Source organism: Megascapheus bottae, chromosome 8 (genome assembly GCF_031878675.1).
Source record: "Megascapheus bottae isolate mThoBot1 chromosome 8, mThoBot2.hap1, whole genome shotgun sequence".
Lineage (NCBI taxonomy): Eukaryota > Metazoa > Chordata > Mammalia > Rodentia > Geomyidae > Megascapheus > Megascapheus bottae.
The window spans coordinates 8,660,893-8,684,618 of record NC_143516.1 but is presented as its reverse complement, the minus strand read 5'-3'; the positions used below and the strand labels follow the sequence as shown (position 1 = coordinate 8,684,618).

The 23,726-nt window shown below is 40.3% G+C and overlaps 1 long non-coding RNA gene across 1 annotated transcript; it reads right to left on the bottom strand.

Annotated features, from left to right (window-relative positions):
* Window positions 1-7,187: 7,187 nt before the first annotated feature.
* LOC150059512 (uncharacterized) lies at window positions 7,188-8,229 on the bottom strand. Its single transcript, XR_016536457.1, has 3 exons — window positions 8,165-8,229; window positions 7,433-7,502; window positions 7,188-7,310 (listed from the first exon to the last, which is right to left on the bottom strand). It is a non-coding gene; the product is annotated as an uncharacterized LOC150059512 (long non-coding RNA).
* Between the last annotated feature and the right edge of the window lie 15,497 nt (window positions 8,230-23,726).

Sequence of the window (23,726 nt, the reverse complement as noted above, 5' to 3'; positions counted from 1 at the left end):
AGTCATTTCCCAGGGTGTCAGGAATCATTGCTCAGCTTACTCATTCAGACTTCGATGGGTTCATGGTGCCTCTTCCCCTGTGTTGACTTCTCAGTTCAAAACATCTGGGGGCCTCGTGTTACTCTCAGCCAACTGATCTGAACATAACTTTGGAATGTGTGATGCTGCTCACAAAATGAAACTAAGTAATTCTCTAGTGGCCAGCTCAAACCTGTTGAACAGTCCCTCTTCAGGTCTCCATTACCTACGCAAAAGCTGTCCTGGTTGATTAATCAAGTTGAAAATCCACATGCTAAACATCTCAGAGGCTGTGTTCCAAAGTAATACCCACTCTAGCTGGCAAACCTTGACCATAGGAGCCAAGTGAGTTCAAGTTCAGATCCAGAATGGCTAATGAACCTAACCAAGAAGAGGTAGGGTTCATTCACGTGATTTTACAAGGATTTCAAACGTGATCTCATCCATTCTGATGCAATGAGATACCTGACACGTTACCCTGAAAATATTCTGAATTCAATTAGCATTTGGAGGATGTTAAATGTTCATAAATGAGCCAAATTATGGGATAAGCATTCATACTCACTAATGAGAACAATTCTTTCATCAGAGTATAAAGGTGGGATGTATGAACTAACCAGGAACTAGAAAAGAAGGCTAATTTGCTTCACACTTTTAATGAACGGAAAGAACAAAATGCTTTGAATGACCAACCCTCTAAGTAAATGAATATAGCATCATGTTATAACCATCCATCTGCTAGTATTATTGAATCTTGCAACATGCTTAAGAAATTGATGAGACTCTAAATATTACTATTGATCTATAAAATAATTCCAAAATACCCCAGTATTATATCACAATCTGAACTACTCAAACAGAATAATCATAAGAAAGAAGTCTAAAATGTGCTTTTGTGTTTATAGAAATTTGCTTGCTTTTTTCAAAGAATTCTAGATTTCCTGTTTAAAACATGGCTTCATATATGAGTTAATTATCCTTCTGTGACACCTTAAACAGCATTATTATGTAGTAGGAGGAAATATAAGACAAACAGAAAGAGAGAGAGACAGAGAGAGAGCGGTAGATAGATAGATAGATAGATAGATACATACATACATACATACATACATACATACATACATACATATATATGTATATATGTACACACTTGAATGGATACTGAACCTTGGGGCAAAAATAGGAAAAGATTGAACCAACCAAAAACACTAGAGAGGAGCTTCAACTTGACATCGGGAGACAACGTGATGAAACTTGGTTGTACAGAACAAAACCACTAAAATGATCTAACATACATTAATTGGAGGGTTTCTGTTATCTGCTTAGATTGGAACCTTCAACTGTATTTCTGGAATCAATCCATCTCCAAGTTGGAGTCACTGAGCTTTTCTCTCTCTCTCTCTCTCTCTCTTTTCATTATACAATTTGGAATGGCAATGAGCAGCTGATATTCCAAATCTAGCCAGTAACTACACTTGGCACAATAATCCGGATTCCAGCTAGACTCCATTTATGAAAGATGCCCTTCTGTGGTTCTCACAATGGTCTAATTTTCATTTTGTAAATATGCTGCGTTGTGCAGTGTCTTTATGCAGGCCCATTCCATGGTGAACTGACCCCACTGTCTGAGTCCCGACGACGTGGGTTAACATCAGAGACGTGAGTCACATTGTAGTTCCCTGAAGGCTTGGCCAGCATGGCAGGAGGGGGTTGTGACCAGTGGTTAAAATGACTTCTGTACCTCAACCTCCAAATTCTTTCCTAGGACAGTTGTATCAAAATACAATACAAACCATGTGGCTGAAAGCAACAGAAGTTCATTCTTTCACAGTAGTAGAAGACCAGGACCTGAAATCAGAGTCAGTAGGGCCAAACTCCTACTAAAAGCCAGAAAGGATCCAGGAACTTCCCGGCTCTGGCTACCATCCTTCTGTTGTAACTGCATCCCTCTAATCTGTGTCTCCTTCCTGAGGTGGCATCCTTCCTGTGGTCTCTCTCATGGTGTGCTTATCTTCGTTGTAGACATTGGCTACACTGGATCAGGGTTCACAGCACTTCAGTACGCCTTAACTCTTATAATTACCATATTCTTTAAATAAGGAAATTCGTACGGGATAGACTTTAAGATCATGGGGGTTTGTTTGTTTGCCAGTTTGTTTGTTAGTTTTGCCAGTACTTGGCCTTAAGCTCATGGCCTGTCCACTATCCTCTAGCTTTTTTGCTCAAAGCTATTGCTCTACCATTTGAGCCACAACTTTATGCCTGGCTTTTGTTTTTCTGGTTAATTAAAGAGTCTTACAGACTTCTTTTGTCCCAAACCTTGATTCTCAGATCCTGAGATCCTGAGACCTCAGTCTTTTTAAGATATATTTTTAAGGAAAGGGCACAATTTGTCCTATTATATACACATTCACTACTTCTAATCTAATTCTTGTCTTCCAATAAAGCTCTTAGATGCCAATTTTAACCAATATATGGTTTAAAATATGGGATATGAAAAAATAGAAAGTCCATCAGTACCTTTTTATACTTTCCTCAGAGCATATTTATTGAGTCTCATTTGATCCATACAACAAAATGTATTACTCAGGTATTTTTTCTCTCTCTTTCTCTCAGCTTTTATACCAGAGAAAACTCAAGTACATGGACTTCCACAGGAGAGAACTCAGATCTCTCACCCTCTAGATCTACATGGAAAATAGAACATGGCACTGAGCCCATCAATTTGGCTTCCTGTATACTCAAAGTAGAAACTGAATATTTTCAACTGAGATAAGGCATTATTAAAACAACAACAGCCTGAGGAGTTGTAGTTGTTATGGGATTGTTTCATATCTGGACTGGGGCTGTGGATGCACAAAGGATGGCTCTGTAAGTCCCTCCTGACCCCTTTCGTTCCTGCTGGGTCCACAGCACTGGTACCATAATGCTGAGACCACTAAGGACAGGTTCCATTGGTTGTCACACATGCGCAGTCACACCAGGAACAGGCAGTTCCCAGAAGAGAGAAATTCCTTTCCACCTCCTTCTCAGTAAGGAAGTGGAAAGAAATTCCACTTAAGGAGATTTCAAACAAGAAAGTAAATCTGCTCATTCTTAACCTTAATCTCCTAATTTTTGGCCTCCGATTGCTATATTGAAGAAGAAAATCTGGACTGTGAATGAAAACATAGAATTGGGTAGAATGAACCTAGACCACTGGCTCTTGGTTTGAATCCCACAGCTACCTCTGTCCAGTTGGACCACTGGAAAACAGAATGTTTGCCTTTTAATTTCCCCTTCAAGAAGGTAAGTAGTAGGTACTATTCCCCAGGACTATTTTGAACGTGACTGTAATTGTGAATCCAACTACAACTAAATGTGAAGCTTGAGTGAAAAACTAAATGTGCTGGCAACACTGTCTACAATGTAATAAATGTTTTCTTATATGGTCTAGCTATATAAAATTCAGAACTGATTTGAACTTTTTATAATTCTTTCATACTATTATTCTTATTTTAATTCCTAATGTTGCATACTGGATTAATATTTGATGAAGTCTTTCAATTTTAACCTCACTGACTTTCACAGAATATCAGGTTGTGGTTGTATTTAAAAAGGATAAATGCTTTTGAAAAATAAAAGAAAACAAAACAAACTTGCCAGGCATCAGTGGCTCATGCCTGTAATCCTAGCTACTACTCAAGGAGCTGAGATATGAGGATCGAGGTTCAAAGCCAACCTGTGTACAAAAGTCCATTGGACTCTTATGTCCAAGTAACTGCCAAAAACCTTGAAGTGGATCTGTGGCTCAAAGTGGTAGAGTACTTTGAGCTTTGAGCTGAATTGCTCAGGCACAGCTCCCAGGCCCACGACCAACAAAAAAAAAAAAAAAAAAAAAAAAACAAGACAAAACAAAAAACCCTCAACCAGTAATCTGGTAATTTGAGGGTTACTTTTTAGCTGGTTAATTTTTACCCTTCAATAAGTATTTCTATATCTGTGTCAGCATGAGTATCTTTATATTTGGGTTTTTCAATTTAGACCTCTTTTTTCTGACAACTCCCTGTTATTCAATCATTTCTAAACAATACTTAAAAGCTTTAAAAAAGAGACCGGGAGTTTGGCCTAGTGGTTAAAGTGCTTGCCTAGCATGCATGAATACCCGGGTTCGATTCCTCGGTACCACATACATAGAAAAAAGCCGGAAGTGGTGCTGAGGCTCAAGTGGTAGAGCTCTAGCCTTGAGAAAGTCCAAGGACAGTGCTCAGGCCCTGAGCTCAAGCCCAGGACTGGCAAAAAAAAAAAAAGCTTAAAAAAAAAAAAGTTTTTCACTCTCCAGTAAGGGATTTCAGAGGGCATATGCACTGAGAGATGGCAGAACCAAAATCAATGATGTGTTCATTCAGACCATAGCAACGATTCCTTTGTGTGTATACCAGTACTTGGCTTTGAACTCAGGACCTCACAGTCTCACTTGGCTCAATTCTCTTGTATCTGAGGTTCTACCACTTGATCCGAGCCTCCAGTGTGGCATTTTGCTGATTAACTAGATATGGATTACAGAGACTTTTCTGCCCAGGCTTGGCTTTGAACTATGATCTGGCAAGTCTCAGCCTACTGAGTAGGTACCTAAGATCACAGGCCCAGCATAGTAGTATGAATCTTTAAAAAAAAAAAAAAAAAAACTCTTTGGTTATTTGAAATTGGATAGGGAAGGGGGGAAAACAAGATGAGGGGTGGGGGTGGGGGGAGGGGAATGGGGACCAAGACATGAGAAAGGGTATCAATGTATGTGAATTAATGCACCTTCTATCTGGCAAATATAATGTAACCCTTCTATTAATTACAATAAATATATATATATAATAAAAAAATAGAAACTCTGGCCAGAAGTATAGCCTAGCAGTAGAGTACTCACCTACCATGCACGAAGCCATGGGTTCTATTCCTCAATACCACATACCCAATCAATACCACATACCCAGAAAAAGCCAAAAGTGGTGGCTCAAGTGGCAGAGTGCTAGCCTTGCGCAAAAAGTATACAAGGACAATGCCCAGGTCCTGAGTTCAAGACCTGGGACTGGCAAAAAAAAACAAAAAAAACAATCTGTTCATTTTATAAAAATGCCAAAAAACCAAGATTATAAAAAATAAATTAGTGTTTGCATTTTTAAGTCAGGTTATGATGATTTGAACACTGAAGGAAATATACTGATGATTGCTGTTTGGTAAAGACATGGGCACGGTAGGTGCTTGGCAATCCTATTTCTAGTGTCAACATGACAGCACAAAAAGATGGGCAGGAAGTGGGAGGTACAGATTCGAACACACATTCCACCATCGACTATACTTTTTCTCTTGGCTGTGTCCACCACCTTTTCCATCCTTACCTCCACTCCGACCACTGCTAAGACCAGCTCCTCTATCCTCACCACCACCACGGGTCTCGTTGGCACCTCTCATCTATCACCACCATTATGCTCCCCATCACCTCCATCAGGCCCGCAGCCATCTCCACTACCACTTCCCCTAGCTCTGCCTACACCCCTCTCATCTCCTCCATCACCATCACTACCATCAGCAATGCTTACCGCTGTCTCCAGTATCACCTTCTCCATCACCCCAAGACCCCTCTATCACCTCCCCCATTCTTTCCACCACCTTCACCATCACCTCCACCAACTCTGACTCAACGAAACTGCCCTGTTTTACTTTGTTGACCTAGGGCTGTATGTCATCTCTTATTTTCATATCCTATTCTGCTTCATACTGACTTTGTCCAACTTCCTTCATTGCCTGAATAACTGAAATAAAAGCTATGACCACCCTTCTACTTTCATGAACAACCCCAATCATTCAGTTATTCAACAAACATTACTGTGTCTACATGATGGGGAAGACATTGACACCGGAAGTACAGCAACCCCACCCCAGTCATTGGGATTTTCTTTAATGCTGGAAAGTGAAATCATTTTCAAGATTACCTTCTACTCACTCTTTGTCATAGTAAACCTGCTTGCAAATTGCAGGCTATGCTTTGGCTACCAGCTCACGCTGTCTAGTCTCCAAGCTGGTCGGAAAGCAGAAGTGAGTTGTTCAAGGAGGATACACAAGTCAAAAGGAAAGTCTCAAGCAATAGGCATGAAGTAATTTCTTATCTCTTATTGCCACAGCAAACCACCGCAAGGAAGAACTTCCTATTTCCATACTCTGATGCTATGCATTTGCTTAATGCAATTTGCTTGAAATATTCATGTGCAGACCTTCTATCAAAAAGAACCTCCCTCTAGAAAGAAAGGGAAGGGAAGAAATTTAAAAGGAGAAGAATAAACATATTAGCAAATGAATACACTAGGTCATTTATTTCTCCTCATCTTTCTGATGTTAACACACAAACTTCTGTTCTTTCTGTTCCCATTGTCTACGTGAAATAATTACTATAGAGAAACCATACTCTGTATCTTACTAAAGGATTCCTAAGACTGTACTAAGAATTCATGGGTACCTACAGACTCATAAAGTCCACTACCATAGTTAAAGATGCCTTGGCAGGTTCTAACCCAGACCCTATAATTAAATTCTTTTTCATATACCAATGCAAAGAATGCCAAACACATGGATGCTTTTTGTAAAAAGCCTCTGAAGCAACACCTACCCCTCATTTTCATACCACAGATATTTAGTCTAGTTGTGACCTTTATCTAAGAGCAAAATCCCCTCTAGCTATCTGCATGCAAAGGAGGATTCTCAAATAAAAGAAAAAGAAAAGAAAGAAAAAAGCCACTCTATCTAAAAGGGTGGCCACAGAATGTTTCCCCAAATAAATCCTTCAGGACCCAAACAAATGATGCATGGGGCTTTCTACATCCAATCACAGTCTGCAAACCCTGAGGCTCTCAATATAGCCCCCATTAGAGAAAGAGAAAATCAGAGGGCCATTGCTCTTTTCACAGCCCCAACAAACTAGCAGAGACCATAGCACTTGACTTCATAGCCACAGGTTTAGGAAATGCTGCGCAAACGGGTCTCTCAAGAGCCACCATTCAGACCTCAGGATACACCAAGATAGTGCAAGGTACCAGTTGCTAATCCATCTTCATATGCCAAGCAATCACACCTCATGTATCAGCCAAGCAGCAACTTTACTTACATGCAATAAAAAGAGAGTAAATCCAAAAGCTGCCTCTTTGTCAGTGAATTCAGGAAACTTCATAATAATATTTCAGGCCAAGGATAAGGAGCCCACTCGAAGCAGTCTCAGCTGTGTAAGCTGTGTGGACACCATGACAAGTGGACCAGAACATAAAGCTCTGTGGAAAGAAGAGGAAGTGTCATCTCTACTTCCTCAATTCTATTGTTCTTCCTTCTTGTTCTGGAGCCTTCCTGGGTTCCAGCACATCAAAACACGAAGGGCCCGTGTGTCCAGCCTTACCTCTCACTAAAGACTACCCAGTGTCTTCTTTCCATTACATGGACGGAACCATGGGTCTGGCACTTCCTTCCTGTTTTAGAGACAAAGATGTTCGTTGACAGGCATAAGGTTAGGGGGATTTGCAGAGCTCTTCATGCCATGCTGGGCCCAGGTGTGTGTGTGTGTGTATGTGTGTGTGAGTGCATGTGTGTGTCTGTCTGTATGTCTGTGTCTGTGTCTGTGTCTATCTATGTATGTATATCAGTACTGGGGTTTAAACACTCAGGGCCTTGCCTTTTGTTTGGCCTTTTTGCCCAAGGTTCTTGCTCTACCACTTGAGTCACAGCTCTAGCTTCAGCTTTTTGCTGGTTAAGTGGGGATAGTCATCTCTTGGAGTTGTCTATATAGGTTGGGGTTTTATTTTTTTGTTTTTATGCAGACAGAGTAAGTTTATTTGAAACTGAAAGAAAAGTAAAGAAACTCCTTTAGAAGAAGGGCCTATGAAGGAGTCCAAAGAGTCTTCTCAGAGGGCAGTTTTTGTAGTTCAGGGCTGCCCTGTATCTCCTGTTTCAGACTTTGGGCTAATTGCCTCGTGCATGTGCCACTCTTACTCCTTTCATTGGTTGACTAAGCACTGAAGGCATTATGGGAAGAAGCAGCATTTGGCTGCTTTTAATCTAAATTCTTGACCCTCAGCCTCCTGAGTAGCTAGGATTACAGGTGGGAGCTATCTGTGGCTGACAAGGGGCTTACCTTTTCACCACCAATGTCTTTCAGCATCAGTCTTCCCCCAGACTTCCCTTTTCTCCTCCTCTAGCAATTTGTAATGCTCTATAAGAAAATACAATATTGATAACGTTGGAAAAAGCAGTGTAGGATAAAAGAAAAATGAGTCTTCCTTACCACTCTCTAACAGCCGTACACATAATAGATTCTCTGATTTTAAAACTTTATTGCCAGGAACTGAAGGTTCATGTATTAATGCAACAAGTACCTATTATAATGTGGTTTCTAATTTAAAAAAAAATCTGGGCCCAGTTTCGCTGTGTTCTGCAGGGCTCTCTAGTCGAAGATTGACCCTCCAACAGGCTACAGACAAAAATGTCTGCCAGGACTACAGACATCTGAATCTCAGTAGAGGAAAGAAATTCATACATGTTGTGACTGGCAGATGCCAGAGTCTTATGGGCTGTGGCATTGCCATTGATTCAATGATACCTTCTGCCCTGACTCCACTCTTGGTTTCTACCCATATGAACCTTTCCACAGGAAACTTACAAATTGGCTGATGGCTTCGTGGGATGGAGGTGACAACGAGACAGAAGGAAAGCAGGACAAAAAATCACTTCAGTAACCTAATCTCAGCAGTCCCTTGGTTCCATGTAGATGAAAGAGGAGGGGATTACACACTATATATTCCAGGAGGTGGCAAGCCATCAAAGCAATCTGTTTTAAAAGATTGTCTACACTAGTACGTAAAACTTGGATCCAAACCCACATTGCCTCTATCAAGCCCAAGACCAGCAAACAGGAAGAGACATCCAAAGATATGTCAGCCTACTACCGAAAGAAAATCCAAGCCTTACATCCTAGCACTGTATGGATTATAGCCTAATTGTTAGCAGGGTCACACAGAAAACCGAGGTTTTCATATCACAGACCTGAAAAACTTAACAACCTTCACCATTCTATCCCCATGAAATAAATTGACTTGCAAGAAAAAATCTAAAACTAAATTAAGAAACATGCTAGAACAGGAAAGGTGGCTGGCATACTTTAAATAAAAAGAGTAACTTGTCATTTAATCACAATACCAATTTTTCTTGCCAGTCTTGGGGCCTGAACTCAAGGCCTGAGCACTGTCCTTGGACTTTCTCAAGGCCAGTGCTCTACCACTTGAGCCTCAGCATCACTTCCAGCTTTTTCTATGTATGTGGTACGAAGGAATTGAACCCAGGTCTTCCTGCATGCTAGGCAAGCACTTTACCACTAAACCAAACTCCTGACCCCTCCCCAATTTTTTTAATTAGGAAATAATATGAAGAGCATTCATGGACCTCAGTAGCAAGGACTCACCGCACAGTAGGTTTTTAGACCCCATCATTGAAGACATTCTCAAAGGGCATATTGTTTACAATTATGAGACCACTGAAAATTAAATTGTTCCAACCTTAAATCACGAAGAAGCTTAGATCATCTGGTTTGTAAGTTTAAATTGCTGTTGAGGTAGCTGGATTTCCAGTTTAAGATGGTAGAATGACTACAGATTCTTTTTGTTCATTAACCACCTCCCTCCACAAAGGCTTTACTAGTTAAAGTATAAACAATGTAACAATGCAAGAAAGAGAGCAAGAGAAGACATTTGGAGGATGAAAGACATCCAAACTTGGTAGATTTCCTCAGATTTCTGGAAGACTAGAAGATGGTGGAGAACAAGTGGGGGTAGGGGAAGCCACAGAACATTCCACAAGCAAAGAGGACTCGGATGGAGGAAATAACCTGCATGTGGTGGCACAGAATCCATGCAGCCCAGGACTCCAAAAGCAAAACAAGCTAAAATGTCCAAAGAACAACAGCAATAAGAAGAGTAATACAAAACAGCCAGATGCCTGCAGTTCAGCTTCTTAGGTGACTGTGGAAAAGACCAGAAGTTTGGGCCACTTTTTGCCATTCAAAAGAACCTTTTTGTACATAAAGACATAAAATACTTAAAAACAAAACAGGCTGAAGTAGCTCAGTGGCAGAGTATGCCTAGCATGTGCAAAGCTTAAATTCTATCCCTGCTATAGAAGAGCAAGTCCTTGGAGGAGGGTGAGCCAGAGGACCTAGACAGAAAACCATGAGATTGGAACAGCAGGCATGCTGGGTAAAAATGGGCCACAAGGATGGTATAACTCTTGCAATTAGAGAGTTTAATCTAAAGAGGCAGGGAAGTCAATCCAGCGGTAATAATAAAACTATTAGAAAACATCCCAAATGAAAAGCTATAAAAGAAGGGAAGAAAAAAATACTCTCATAGTCACAACTGATTTTCAAGTTTGAGGATGGAAAGAGGTCTGAAGAAAACATGAAATGTTAGAAAAGACTGTAAATAAGCCTTGATGATACCAAAGTATCAACTATATAGTTGAGCTAAATAGTACTGTAAGTACACATATGAGAGTTTTCATTGCTATGCCAAATACCTGCTGGAAACAGATTAAACGGGGAAGGCTTGTTTTGCTCATGGCTATTTTACCTCTCTCTGGGCCTGTTGGTGGCAGAACATCATGGCTGAGAAGAGCATAGTAGAGCATAGTAGTTCAACCTCTTACTTCACTTCAATCAGCAGGCAGAAAGAGGGTGGACAGGAAGGGGCTAAGGCAAGGCATATCCTTCAAAGACACTCAATAGTGACCCACTTTCTCTCACCAGGCCCCACCTTGTACAGTTGCCAATAGCCTGTTGACATTCTGAATTCCTCATGACCCATTTGCTTCCCCAAAGTGCCACCTCTGAATGCTGATTCTACCTGGGGCCAGGACTTCACTCTATCTCCAAACCATAACAAATAACTTCTGCGAATTCAGCTTCAAATAGTCAGAATTAAGTAAAATGAAAACTTGAGTTTCTTGTTCACGCTAGTCACAATACTCGTGTTCAGTGGGTCATGGCTGCCATCTTGGAAGGTCCAGACAGAGCATTTTCATTAAACCAAAAGGTTCCATTAGAGAACACTGGAGGATTTTGCTGGTGCCAGATAGTAAGTGATAGAATGATATCTAATCATAAAGGAGATGAGGAAATTCTCAAGTTCTTCTCTCAATCCTCACTTCCCTTCACCTGAGGTCAACAGATGAGATGATGTCTGAGCTTGATGAAGTACAACACAAGAGCATAAGGCTAGTATGCAGAAATCACATGATTTCTTTCTTTCTTTCTTTCTTTCTGTCTTTCTTTCTTCTTTCTTGTCTTTTCTTTTTGTTGGTCATGGGGCTTTGGTCTCTGGGCCTGGGTGCTGTCCCTGAGCTCTTCAGCTCAAGGCTGCCACCTTACCTCTTGAGCCACAGTGCCACTTCTAGTTTTCTAGTGGTTAATTGGAGTTAAGAGTATCACGGACTTTAGTGCCCAGGCTGGCTTTGGATTGTGATCCTCAGATCTCAGCCTTCAGAGTAGCTAGGATTACTGGTGTGAGCCACCGGCCTGGCAAAGGTTGGATTTATTTATTTATTTATTTATTATTTATTTTGTTGCTTGTGGGGCTTGAACTCTGGGCCTGGGTGTTATCCCTGAGTTCTTCAGCTCAAGTCTACTGCCCTACTCCTTGAGCTACAGCATCACTTCCAGTCACAATATTTCTTAATCAAATTCACCTGAGAGGCATGAGAGAGAATGACTCTTCCCTCTTGCCTGCCCTTTACTAAAGAACATCTGGATCCCCATCTTTATAGCAAAAGTTGGTCCACTACTCAGGACTGAGTCTCATCTTTCAGCCTGATCATTCTCCCTTTACCTCATTCCCATGAGTCTATACATATCTCTAAGTAAATACTATAATTTAGATTTAAGACAAGCACGTGACATGCCTTCTCTAGGTCCCTGTCTTTAGAAAGGCCTCATGCCTGGTTTAATACTCTGCTGTTAGCCTTTCAAGATTCTTCATAAATTAGGAACAAGGGCCCCAGGTTTTCATTTTGAACTAGGCCCAGCAAATTATATAGCTGTCCTGTTTTAAGTCTGGCTCCCTAACTGAACTGGCAGATGGTTTTTGGAGATTGGTGTGCTCACGTACTACTCTAGGGCCTCAGTAAATGACCACTTGGCTAACTGATACTTACACATATTTTTGCTGTAAGGGCTATAATTTTATACTTTAAGATCCCAGGATTTAAACTAGCTCTCCAAAAAGCAATGATTTGTAGGCTGCACAGAGCCACTCTAACACCGTCTATAAAACATCTCTTAACTCTCCTTCTGATGTCTGACATGCCATAATTACCATTTTATTGCTCTCTTCTTAAGGCACTTCCTTCTAGTGTACTTCCAATCCCTCTTGGAAAGGCATTTTTAATCTCTGTTATGAAACTTTCAGAAACATGAATTTGTCAAATCTTTTTGGTTCACAAAGAACCACTGATGTCAAGCTGATGCACTGAACATTCAACATACTTGTCACTGATCCTACAGAACAGTGGTAAAACATGCAAATAACTCCAATAGCTTTTTGACCTTTGGAGAGAAAGAAAGAAAAAAGAAAGAAAGAAAGAAAGAAAGAAAGAAAGAAAGAAAGAAAGAAGGAAGGAAGGAAGGAAGGAAGGAAGGAAAGAAAGAAAGAAAGAAAGAAAGAAAGAAAGAAAGAAAGAAAGAAAGAAAGAAAGGAAAAGAAAGACCAAGGCAATGTAGCTAGAAAGGAGAGTGAAGAGAATTTAGAAAACTTAAGGAACAAGAGACAGCATGCAAGAAATATCTGTGATCAACACTAAAAATGAGAAGCAGGAAGGGTGAGGGATGGCAAAACAACTGAGCTGGGTGTGAAGCTTTGGTTCAAGTAGTAGGGTACCAGCCTTGAGCAAAAATGTTAAGGGACAGCACCCAGATCTTGAGTTCAAGCCCCAGTATACACACACACACACACACACACACACACACACACACACACACAGAGCAAACAAAAATCTATTGGAAGTACTTCCTGGCAGACATAGCATCGACTGTGATCTAAGAGGAAACGTGGCAGTTGACTGATGACAGTCAATCCTAATAGTGAGTGAGTGAATGGAAGCTCAGACCAGCAAGACTGATATCAGCTCCACTGGTCCTGCTGAGCTAGAACAACCTCTTGGCCTAAAAAAAAAAGTCATAGAAGGTTTTCTTTGTCACATGGATGGTTTTATTTGTCTATTGCAGGCCTTCAAGTGATGGAAGGTGGTAATGGTAAAATGAGTTTGAAACCTTTCATAACACAGTGTTCCCTCCTAAAAAAGACCACTATGAGCCCAGATTCAAATTTGGGCTTGATCCAGGCCTCCTGCCTTTAACCACATTACTATAATGAATTACATTGTTGCTTGTGCTGGCTTTAAGTTTGTATGGAAGCCAGTAGTGTGGCTTTTTCAATCTTCTTTCAAGATAGTGAAGAAAGCATCCCCAAATACATTTTATAGCAAGACAGAAACACTAATTCCAGACACCCTTGGTGTCACTGAAAACTAAGAGGAAAAGAACAAGCATGGGGAGGGATGAGGCACAGATCCACGGTCAGTGTGTGAAGAGCAGAAGTGAGTTGAGGCCTTCTTGAAGAGAAAGCACTGTAGTTTGAAGTATCCTTGTCTAATAGTCTATCATTTTTTTATGCGAAAATGCTCTTGTTAACAAAAGCAAGATTCATGCCGGAGCCAATGGTTCACTGTAATACTAGCTACTCTGGAGGCTGAAATCTGAGGCTCATGGTTCCAAGACATCCCAGAAAGAAAAATCACAAGACTCTTACCTTCAATTAACAACCAAACAGCCAGAAATAGAGATTAGTGATAGAGCACTAGCATTGAGTGAGTAAACCAAGGGAGAGTGCCAAGCCCTAAGTTCAAACCCCAAGATACTCTCTCTTTCCTTCTCTCTCTTTCCTTCTCTCTCTCTCTCTCTCTCTCTCTCTCTCTCTCTCTCTCTCTCTCTCTCTCTCTCTCTCTCTCTCTCTCACACACACACACACACACACACACACATACACACACCACACACACGTGGATTCATGTGCAAGATTTTCAAAGGCCCACTCTTTTCTTCCTCTCCTCTTTTTCCTTCCTTTTCCTGTTCTAAAAAAAACTAACTCTCCAGATAAAATGGGCATGTACACTTGAATTAATCAAGTAAATTTTCCACAATTAAAGGCTAGAATTCAAGCTTAGCTTTTCTTCCTATCTTTACTCTATGAACTGCCCCTCAGGCACACACTTGATTAGGAAAATCTACAGCTCCATTCCTCTGCCTGTGGGGTCTTCCTCTTAAGCAAAGATCTCCATATATGTCTCACATAGTGGGCTATTTTTATCAGCTTAAGTCACCTCTATTGCTAGGAATTCTAAAGTTTAAAATAGTCATTCTCTGTTCCAGCAAATGAGAAAGTAATTAGGGCAACTTGAACCAGAATTGTTTCTTAACAACAACCTACTGGCTAGTAAATCTCAAGGAGATTTTAGTTAAGAAATTTACTTCACCATCTCTTAATCAGGTCAGACTCAGTAATAATGGAGGGAAAAAAAAGACACCTTGGGGTTAGGAAGCATCCATTTTTACCTCCCTTCATAGTAAGGTTTCTGAAGGTCTTTTGTTAGTTTCTAGAGGCCGCCATGTTCCTCTGTGCATTTACCCACAGCACTCTGACTTCCTGCCTCTGCCTTACCAAGGTTGTTTTGATGACATGGACCTACTGGGATCATTCAAGATGATCTCTCCATCCCAACACCTTAACTGACTCACAGATCCAGTTGCCACGGCTAATAATACAGATTCTTTGACTTGGACATTTTCAGGGGAACCATTTTTCAGACTTTGGCCCTCTCTTAGTTGTTTGATGGTTCTTAATACACTCCTGCTTATGTGCTGCATGAGTAGCTGCACTAGATCAAACCCCAGCATGTAAGCCAAGAGCATGTCCTCCGAATTCCTCTCCCAGTTAATGATATTAACAGAGCCAAGGCCAAGGGGATGTTAGATACTTCCAGATCCTACACTGCCCTGACAAATAAATCACCAAGTTTATTATCTAAACCTTTCACTATGTCTCAAACTCCTCCCATCCTACAATCTCACTTTTTTTTTTTTTTTTGCCAGTCCTGGGCTTGAGCTCAGGGCCTGAGCACTGTCCTTGGACTTTCTCAAGGCTAGAGCTCTACCGCTTGAGCCTCAGCACCACTTCTGGCTTTTTTCTATGTATGTGGTAGCGAGGAATCGAACCCGGGTCTTCGTGCATGCTAGGCGAGCACTCTACCACTAGGCCAAACTCCCAGCCCCTACAACCTCACTTTTGATGAAACTGCAATTCCTTTCCTACTTGTCTCCTTCATCTGAGAAAATTTCCCAACCGTCCCCTCTGATTTCTGTGTGAAAACCTGTCATCCCCAAACACTGATCTTAGATGTTTTTCTTGAGAAGATGGTTATCAACTTAATTATTCAGATGTTGTCTTTTTGTGTCTCTCTAGTTACATACACTCTTGAAAACTGTCGGCTGAAACATTTATGAACCGAATTGGAATTTACAAATACGAATTTAAAAGAATTCCTATCCATCAATCACAGTACATCTATTTCTGCATTTGAGTCAGCTTTTTTTTTTTTTTTTTTTTTTTTGGTGGTCATGGGGCTTGAACTCAGCCTGGATGCTGTCCCTGAGCTCTTCAGCTCAAGGTTACTTCTCTACCCTTGAGCCAAGTCCTACTTCCTGTTTTCTAGAGGTTAGAGATAAAAGTCTCAGGTCCTTTTGTGCCTGGACTGGCTTTGAACCTTGATCCTCAGATCTCAGCCTTCTGAGTAGCTAGGATTACAGGCATGAGCCACTGAGCCCAGCTTTTGAGTCAGCTTTTTAAGAAAGTATTTAGTCTGATAATTGTATTCATGTACCTTACATGAGTCCTATTGATAACAGAAGATTTCTGAGAGCCAGAAGGTAAAGCCTGAATTGAACGTTCAGCTTAGACTTAATTAATCCTGGTACCACCCAGTGGCAAATATTATCATGGGATACAGCAAGCACAGAAAACAGTGATTTCATTCATTCATCCATTCATTCATTTGTTCACTGTTTTACAGCTCCAGTCATAAAACACCCACACACTACAGGCTGAGCAAAGAATTAAATCTTTGGACAGTCACTAGTAGGATTTTTATGCCAAAGGAAGAAAAAGAGTCATACCATAGAAAATCATTTTTTCCTTCTACTTTCCCTCCCTTCCTGAAGCAAATCAAGACTTAAAACACCTCATTTGCTTTTTTGTGTGTCAAAGAGGATATATTCCAGGTGACTCAAGACTGTTTTTAAGAAATATGGCTTACTTTTAATTGACCATACAAAATGGGCATATGCAGACACCATATGTCAGTAGTTCAGGGGAGAATGAAGGAAGAGGTGACAAGAATCAAGATGCATTTCACTCATAAATTGGCAGGTTAAACTGAAACGCTTCACATAGCTACTTAACTTCTGAAATAGTAGTTTAAGCAAAATGAACTCTTGTATGCCTTGATCCAGCCACTGAAGTCCAACAGCAACCAAGAAGGATGCCTTGCCATGTCAGTTCACCACAGTCCAGGGGCCAGCCCCTGCTGGTGGGCACAGAAACCTATTTTGCTTCTCTGTTAGGATATCCTGGCCACAGGGTTACTGACATCCTAATCCAGTCATGCTTCAAAGTCAGAAATCAAATATTTCCCTTCCAGATAAGAATTAAAACACATCCTATCTCAACATCACTCTGACTTCTTTTTCCATAGAGCCATAGAACCAATGGCAAAAACAGACCTCCTGGAATCTAATCTTTGTAATAATTAGTCAACAAGTACAAACAAGCTAAGGATAAAAGGTCTGCAATGTGTGGTATTCTGGCTTTTCTTTTGTGTGTTTCAATGATTGTGTCTATTAACATCATATGTAAATAGAAGTCTTTGGAGCTAAATTATCTCTAATTGTGCCAAGGATAAACTAATCATTTTTATTATGTTTCCATCTATAAACCTAATGGGTGAATTCTCGTTTAAACACAGCTTTCTTAAGACTGGAGGGAGGTGCTTGTTTTGATGCCTAAATAAACCTGATTCATATATTTTAACGTGCACACCTAATTTGACACTGGTTCTCGCATTAAAAGGCTAGTATAGAAACTATCATTCTTCAAGAAATAGTTCCTTTGAACCCCTCAAGAATTAGCAATCAACTCTCAGTGATCAATCATATCTTGGTCTTTCAAATATCTCTAAATGGCATGCCACAATTCCAAGAAATCAACGTGGTAGTAAAACTTGAAAAGGGTTCAACTATACCTGATCTGTGGGGTTTTTGATTACATGACTGATTTTAAATGTTCAGATTTATATAAAGAGCAAGAGTCCAGAAAAGAAAAAAAATCATTAAGGACATTTCTATATCTTTTGATGGCACTGAGAAGCTCCCTTACTAAGGGCTGGTACTCTACCCCTTTGAGCCACAGCTTCACTTTCAGGTTGGTTTTTGTTTTGTTTTTGAGTGGTTAGTTGGATATAAGATTATCATGGAGACTTCCACCCTGCCTGGCTTTGAACTGTAATCCTAGGATCTCAGCCTCTTGACTACCTAGGATCACAGCCATGAGCTACCTGGCAATTGTTAGTGATTTCTCTGTTGAAATCTCACTTAGAAAAGTTCTTTCCCTGTCATCAAGATCAAGGCAAAGGGATAATCTGTTTTCCTTCAGCTCTGACTTGCTCTGCATCACATTTCTGAGGGACATAAAGACTCCCTGTAGAGGCTGCATGAGCTTCTTGAAAGCCTGCTGCTTTCCCGGTTGCTGCTGAGCTACTCTGACCCCCTCACAGACAGCAACAGAGATGGAGAAGGAAGCAGCAGATGGCAAAACTCACAAAACGTGGCCAAAGCATCACCAGTGAGCAAGAGGCCAAACTTCTGTTCCCACCAGAGGATGGAGGAGTTCTGCAGATCCGCAGTCAGCAGCAGATGGTCCCCAGGCAGGGTGGTCCACGCATCTCCTCTGGAATCCACAGGGCCTCCTGCTCTTGACAGGAGTTTACAAAAAAACTCTAACAGGCTCCGGGAGAAGGAAAACAAAGGCTCTGTATGAAAGACCAAGTCCAAATAAGACTACAACAGAATGGCCATAATTGGCAACAAAGATCTTTTAGGAATAAATTGCCATAAATTTGAATGGAAATTTCAAGATCATGTCTTGAAAACATTCCCTAAATTTCCCCCCCAAAAAGTCAGGAGTGGAGCTGTAGCTCAGGTCGTAGAGGACTAAAAAAGAAAAAAAAACAAAAAACCTCAGACTTAAATTCATGTCCCAGGACCAGCAGATTGAGCCAGATAATGACTCAAGGGTAGAGCATACCTGCCTAGAAAGCACAAGTTCCTAAGTTCAAACCCCAGGACTACAAAGAAAAGAAATAAATAAGAAGAAAAGAATGCAAGATCAAATGTTACTGGGTAATCTTTTTAAAATAAAAAACAGATTGCGGAGAACAAAGCACAGACATTAACAATCTAATTATTCTTTATCAAGAATGATAACCCTACAAACAAGCTCAAACATTCATACTAATATGAATTACTATAATAATATGAGACTAGATAGTTGAATTCATATGATGAAATGACCAAAAATAAATCAATATGATCTATGCAGTTGTTGTAATCTCACAGGTAATCCACACCATGCATAACTCCGACATACATGACTGTCAACATCCTGTGTTTCTTAGTCAGTATACTATGTGCGCCCCCAAAAGCACAATGCAAAGTGGGGTCATTACCTTGTATTAACGAAGCTCAATTCCATAAAGTACAAACTGCATCGCTAGCCTTCAGGCCTGTCGCTGATCATCATGTGTGGCTCTGGTCACGTACAGACAGCAAAGTGTACACAAAACTGGATAACTCAAAGAGAGACGGAGGCAGTGAAAATGAAAGTACACAAGAGAAACAAAAAGGAAGCATGGAAGCAGTTAGAGAAGTCACCAGCTGTGGTATGTGGGTACTACCACTGATTCACAGATGGAAGTTTGTAGCCAGGTGAATGTGGTTAAGGTGAACTTAAATGCGTAACAGAGAAAAAGTGATTGAGATATGGAAACAGCCAGAAGGAAGAAACATGGGGAAAAAAACAATCAATGACATTAAAGGAACTCCAAGGACAGAGAATTCAAAATTGAATCACTCCAAAACTAATCTCCAAAGAAACAACCATCCCATTAAATGATAGGCCAAAGACTTAAAGAGAGTCTTCTCTGAAGAAGAAATAAGGATGGCCTATACACACATGAAGAAATGTTCTACATCTCCGGCCATAAAAGAATTGTAAATCAAAACAACTCTAAGATTCCACCTCACTCCAGTTACAATGGCCAGGATCAAGAAATCTAATAACAACAGATGCTGGAGGGGATGTGGCCAGGAGGGATCACTACTACACTGTTGGTGGGAGTGCAAACTCATTCAACCACTATGGAAAGCAGTATGGCAGTTCCTCAAAAGACTGAACATAACATAGAGCTCCCCTATGACCCAGCAATTCCACTACTTGGCATTTACCCAATGGTCCAGAAACAAGGTCATACTAAAGCCACTAGCACAACGATGTTCATTGCAGCACTATTTACCATAGCAAAGATATATGGAACCAACCCAGATGTCCCTCAGTTGATGAATGGATCAACAAGATGTGGTATTTATACACAATGGAATTGTATGCTGCTGTCAGAAAGAACAACATTGCCCCATTTGTAAGGAAATGGGAAGACAGAAAAAAATCATAGTAAGTGAAGTAAGCGAGACTCAAAGGAACACAGGCTCAATGGTTTCATAACTAGTATAACCATTGGACTCTCCTAGCAGAGATTTACAATAGAGCAAAACCTAGATACATAAGACCATATAGTATGACACTAAATGTAAGAACCTCCAGGTTATAGAAACAAAAGCCATATAATGAGTGATTGTTGTCCTTAATGTACTATGTTATCTCTCATCTCTTTTGCTGTCCCTTGGTTATCTCATATTGTTACAGTATTTTAGCTTGTTATCTGATATATTGTATATATGCTTATTTGGTTATTTGAAATCAGATAGGGAAGGAGGAAAAACAAGATGAGGGGCGGGGATTGCGGAGGGACATGAGAAAGGATATCCACGTTTGTGAAGTAATGCACCTTCTATCTGGTGAATATAATGTAACCCTTCTAATAATTACAATAAAAATATATGGAAAAAAAAGAACAGAGGATTTGTGTTGGAAACTGATCCAGGCTTGGAAGGAACAAGACAATCCTCTAATGCATAGACAAAATGCTTATTCTGTGCCCTAAACTGTATGTCTGAGAGATAGCAATCACTTTGCAAACTATTCTTGATATAATATTGCAAGCACTTTAGTACTCATTGTTTCCAACATGTTAAATTATACGCTCCCAAGTGAATATTAATTTTAATAATTTTAGATTTCCCTTTGTATTTATAACTGACAACATCAGAGTTTTTTGACATTTTGAGGAAAGTTTTGAAAGGTCATGGAACAATCAGATTAAGATTGCTTTGCATGGATTTAGCTTCAAGGTCATTCTCAAGATCATAACATTAAGCTTTACCATACAAAGACCTGGCCTTTCCCAAGAACTGTGAGGAAGTGAGGCCCGTCCATTTGGTGGCAAGCTGGGAAAGGAAAGAAACCACATAACAGCCTTGTTATTAATTCAATGTTGCTCTGTTCTCCAACTCTACTTTTTCCACTTCAGTAAAACCCATACTTGGTACTAGATGTTTTCATTATCTTTAGCTTCAATTAGGGAAATCTTATCTTCTCTACTCCTATTTCCCTCCAACCCTTGAATCCCAACTTTTCCCTGAAAGAGAAATAGGGGAGCAAATAAATCACTTTAACCCTAAGCAATGTAAACCTGGTGACTCAAGTTGGCCTGAACACACCTGCTCAAATCCTTAAATCTATCTTTTGGGTTCTTAATTGGGAAGAACTAGCAATGGAGCTAGAATGTGCTATTCTACTTGTTTTTCCATGTTTGATTTCTCTTTTTACTTTTTAAAATTTTTAATGTAAGAGGGGTTACAGTTATATTCTCCAGATAGAAGGTACAGTACTTTTCACACATTGGTACCCCTTCTCATGTTTTTGTTCCCATTTCCTTCCACCATCCCCTCCTTTCTTTGTTTCCCTCTTTCCCTTTCCTATTCCAAATAAACAAATAAATGTATATACAATACACCAGGTAACAAAGTCAGATACAGTAACAACATGAAATTAACCAAAGGGCAACAAAGGAGAAGAGAAATAACAAAGTACATTAAGAATAACAGTCACTCATGATTAAGCTCTTGTTTCCATGTCCTAGAGGTCCATTAATTTAGCCTCATCCTATGTGGCCTTATGTATCTAGGGTTTGAGCTATTGTAAACCTCTACTAGGAGAGTCCTAGGTTTGTATTCCAAATGAGGGAAACCGTTGAGCCCGATATTCCTTTGGGTCTGGCTTACTTCACTTAATATGATTATTTTTCCAAGTCTTTCCATTTCCTTACAAATGGGGTGATGCTATTCTTTCTGATGGCAGCATAGAATTCCATTGTGTATAAATACCACATCTTTGTGATCCAATCATCTACTGAGGGGCATCTGGGTTGGTTCCATATATCTTTGCTATGGTAAATAGTGCTGCAATGAACATCATTGTGCTAGTGGCTTTAGTATGTCCTTGTTTCTGGACCATTGGGTAAATGCCAAGTAGTGGAATTGCTGGGTCATAGGGAAGATCTATGTTTAGTCTTTTGAGGAACTGCCATACTGCTTTCCATAGTGGTTGAGCAAGTTTACAGTCCCACCAACAGTGTAGTAGTAATCCCTCCTGGCCACATCACTGCCAGCATCTGTTGTTATTGGATTTATTAATCATGGCCATTCTAACAAGAGTGAGGTGGAACCTCAGAGTTGTTTTGATTTGCATTTTTATGGCCAGAGATATCAAGCATTTCTTCATGTGTCTATAGGCCATTGTTGTTTCTTCTTCAGAGAAGTCTCTCTTTAAATCATTGGCCCATCTTTTAATAGGATGGTTGTTTCTTTGAAGATTTGTTTTGGAGAGATTCCATTTTTTTAGCTGTAGATATATATTTAGGTATGAGGCCTTTGTTGTATTTTCCACATCTGATTTTAATTTAAAAAATATATGTACATATGCAAAGTATATTAGCTGTTTTTGAAATACAAACACAGTCCTCCTCTCAATTTGTAACTCTACTCTCCTGATGTTCTTTGTGTTCCTGCTTCCTTCTGCCCCTTCTCCCTTCCACTCCACCCACTTCTTCCCAAAAGGACATGTGAATTTGCTCTGTTAGGTATCTACCAGAATCATTTTTGCTTCCTCTGAGTCTTCATGTGGGAGTCTGAGCAAAGTCTCCTGGTCCCAAGACTTAGGAAAGAATGTATCCTCTAGGACACCAGCTTTCCTGCCCACTGAGGAGTCGTCAAGCAGATTATTTTTTGCTGCACACCCAGAAGAGCCTTACAGTGGGTCTTCTCAGTGATTTACCCAAAATATAATTCAAGCGTAGTGAGTGGTCCTAGTATCTGGGGACCCACACAGTTGTGTGAGGAAATCTGGAACTTTACAATTTTTTCCTTCAAGTTTTGGCATATCATTCTTCTTCCTTGCTGGATTTTAAAGGCAACAACTATCCTATTTCAAGTGCCCCGACCATTCTACCTCTGCATGATCTGTGACAATCAAATGATTGGTCATAGTTACCTGAAAAGAATGTCTTGGAAGTGAGATGGCATTTCATATTTTTCAGGGACCTTTTCTCTAACTTACTGGCCATTTCTACTATGAGCAGACACATGGGAGAGACCACGGAAAAGCTGAACTCCCGTTTCTACTTTTACACTAGCATATCCATAGATTTCTACTTCACTTTCCAAGACCCAAGGGTCTTATTTACCTAGATCTACATCCTGAGCTCTCATCATTAGTATGCTACAAGTAGAAATGGAAAAAAATCAATTCCCTGCTATTTCTTGCCTCTTACCTATGATCTGCTTTTATCTTACCAGTGACTTACAGATCTATCTCGTCCAAACCAATTCTTCAATCACTTTCAGTTTCCTAAATGTCAGCAAAAGCACACACAAAAAAGGAGTAATTTATTCACTGAACCTGGGCTTGATATCAGCTTACAATCGGATCACTCACCATGACTAATCCTGATTTCTACTTAAGAATTGTCACCATGTATCAGTTACTCACTGCTGAGCAACCGGCCTTTAAGAAATGTCATGATTTAGGAAAAGCAGCAAACATTTGTTTTCTTACCCAATTTCTGCTGGTCAGGACCTCAGAATCAGCTGAGTTCATAGCTAAGGATCTTGGAGGAAGTGGAAATGTTCACCCATGCTGTCAGGTAGGTAGACAGTCCACCTGTATGCTGAGCCACTCACATGCTGGTGAGTCCATTCTGAGTGTCACAGGACACCAGAGCCGCTTAGCCCATCGTCTCCTCTAAGGATTTTGAAGTGTTTTTACAACATGGCTTTGACTTGCTCTAGAGTGAGTGATCTGAGAAAGCAAGGC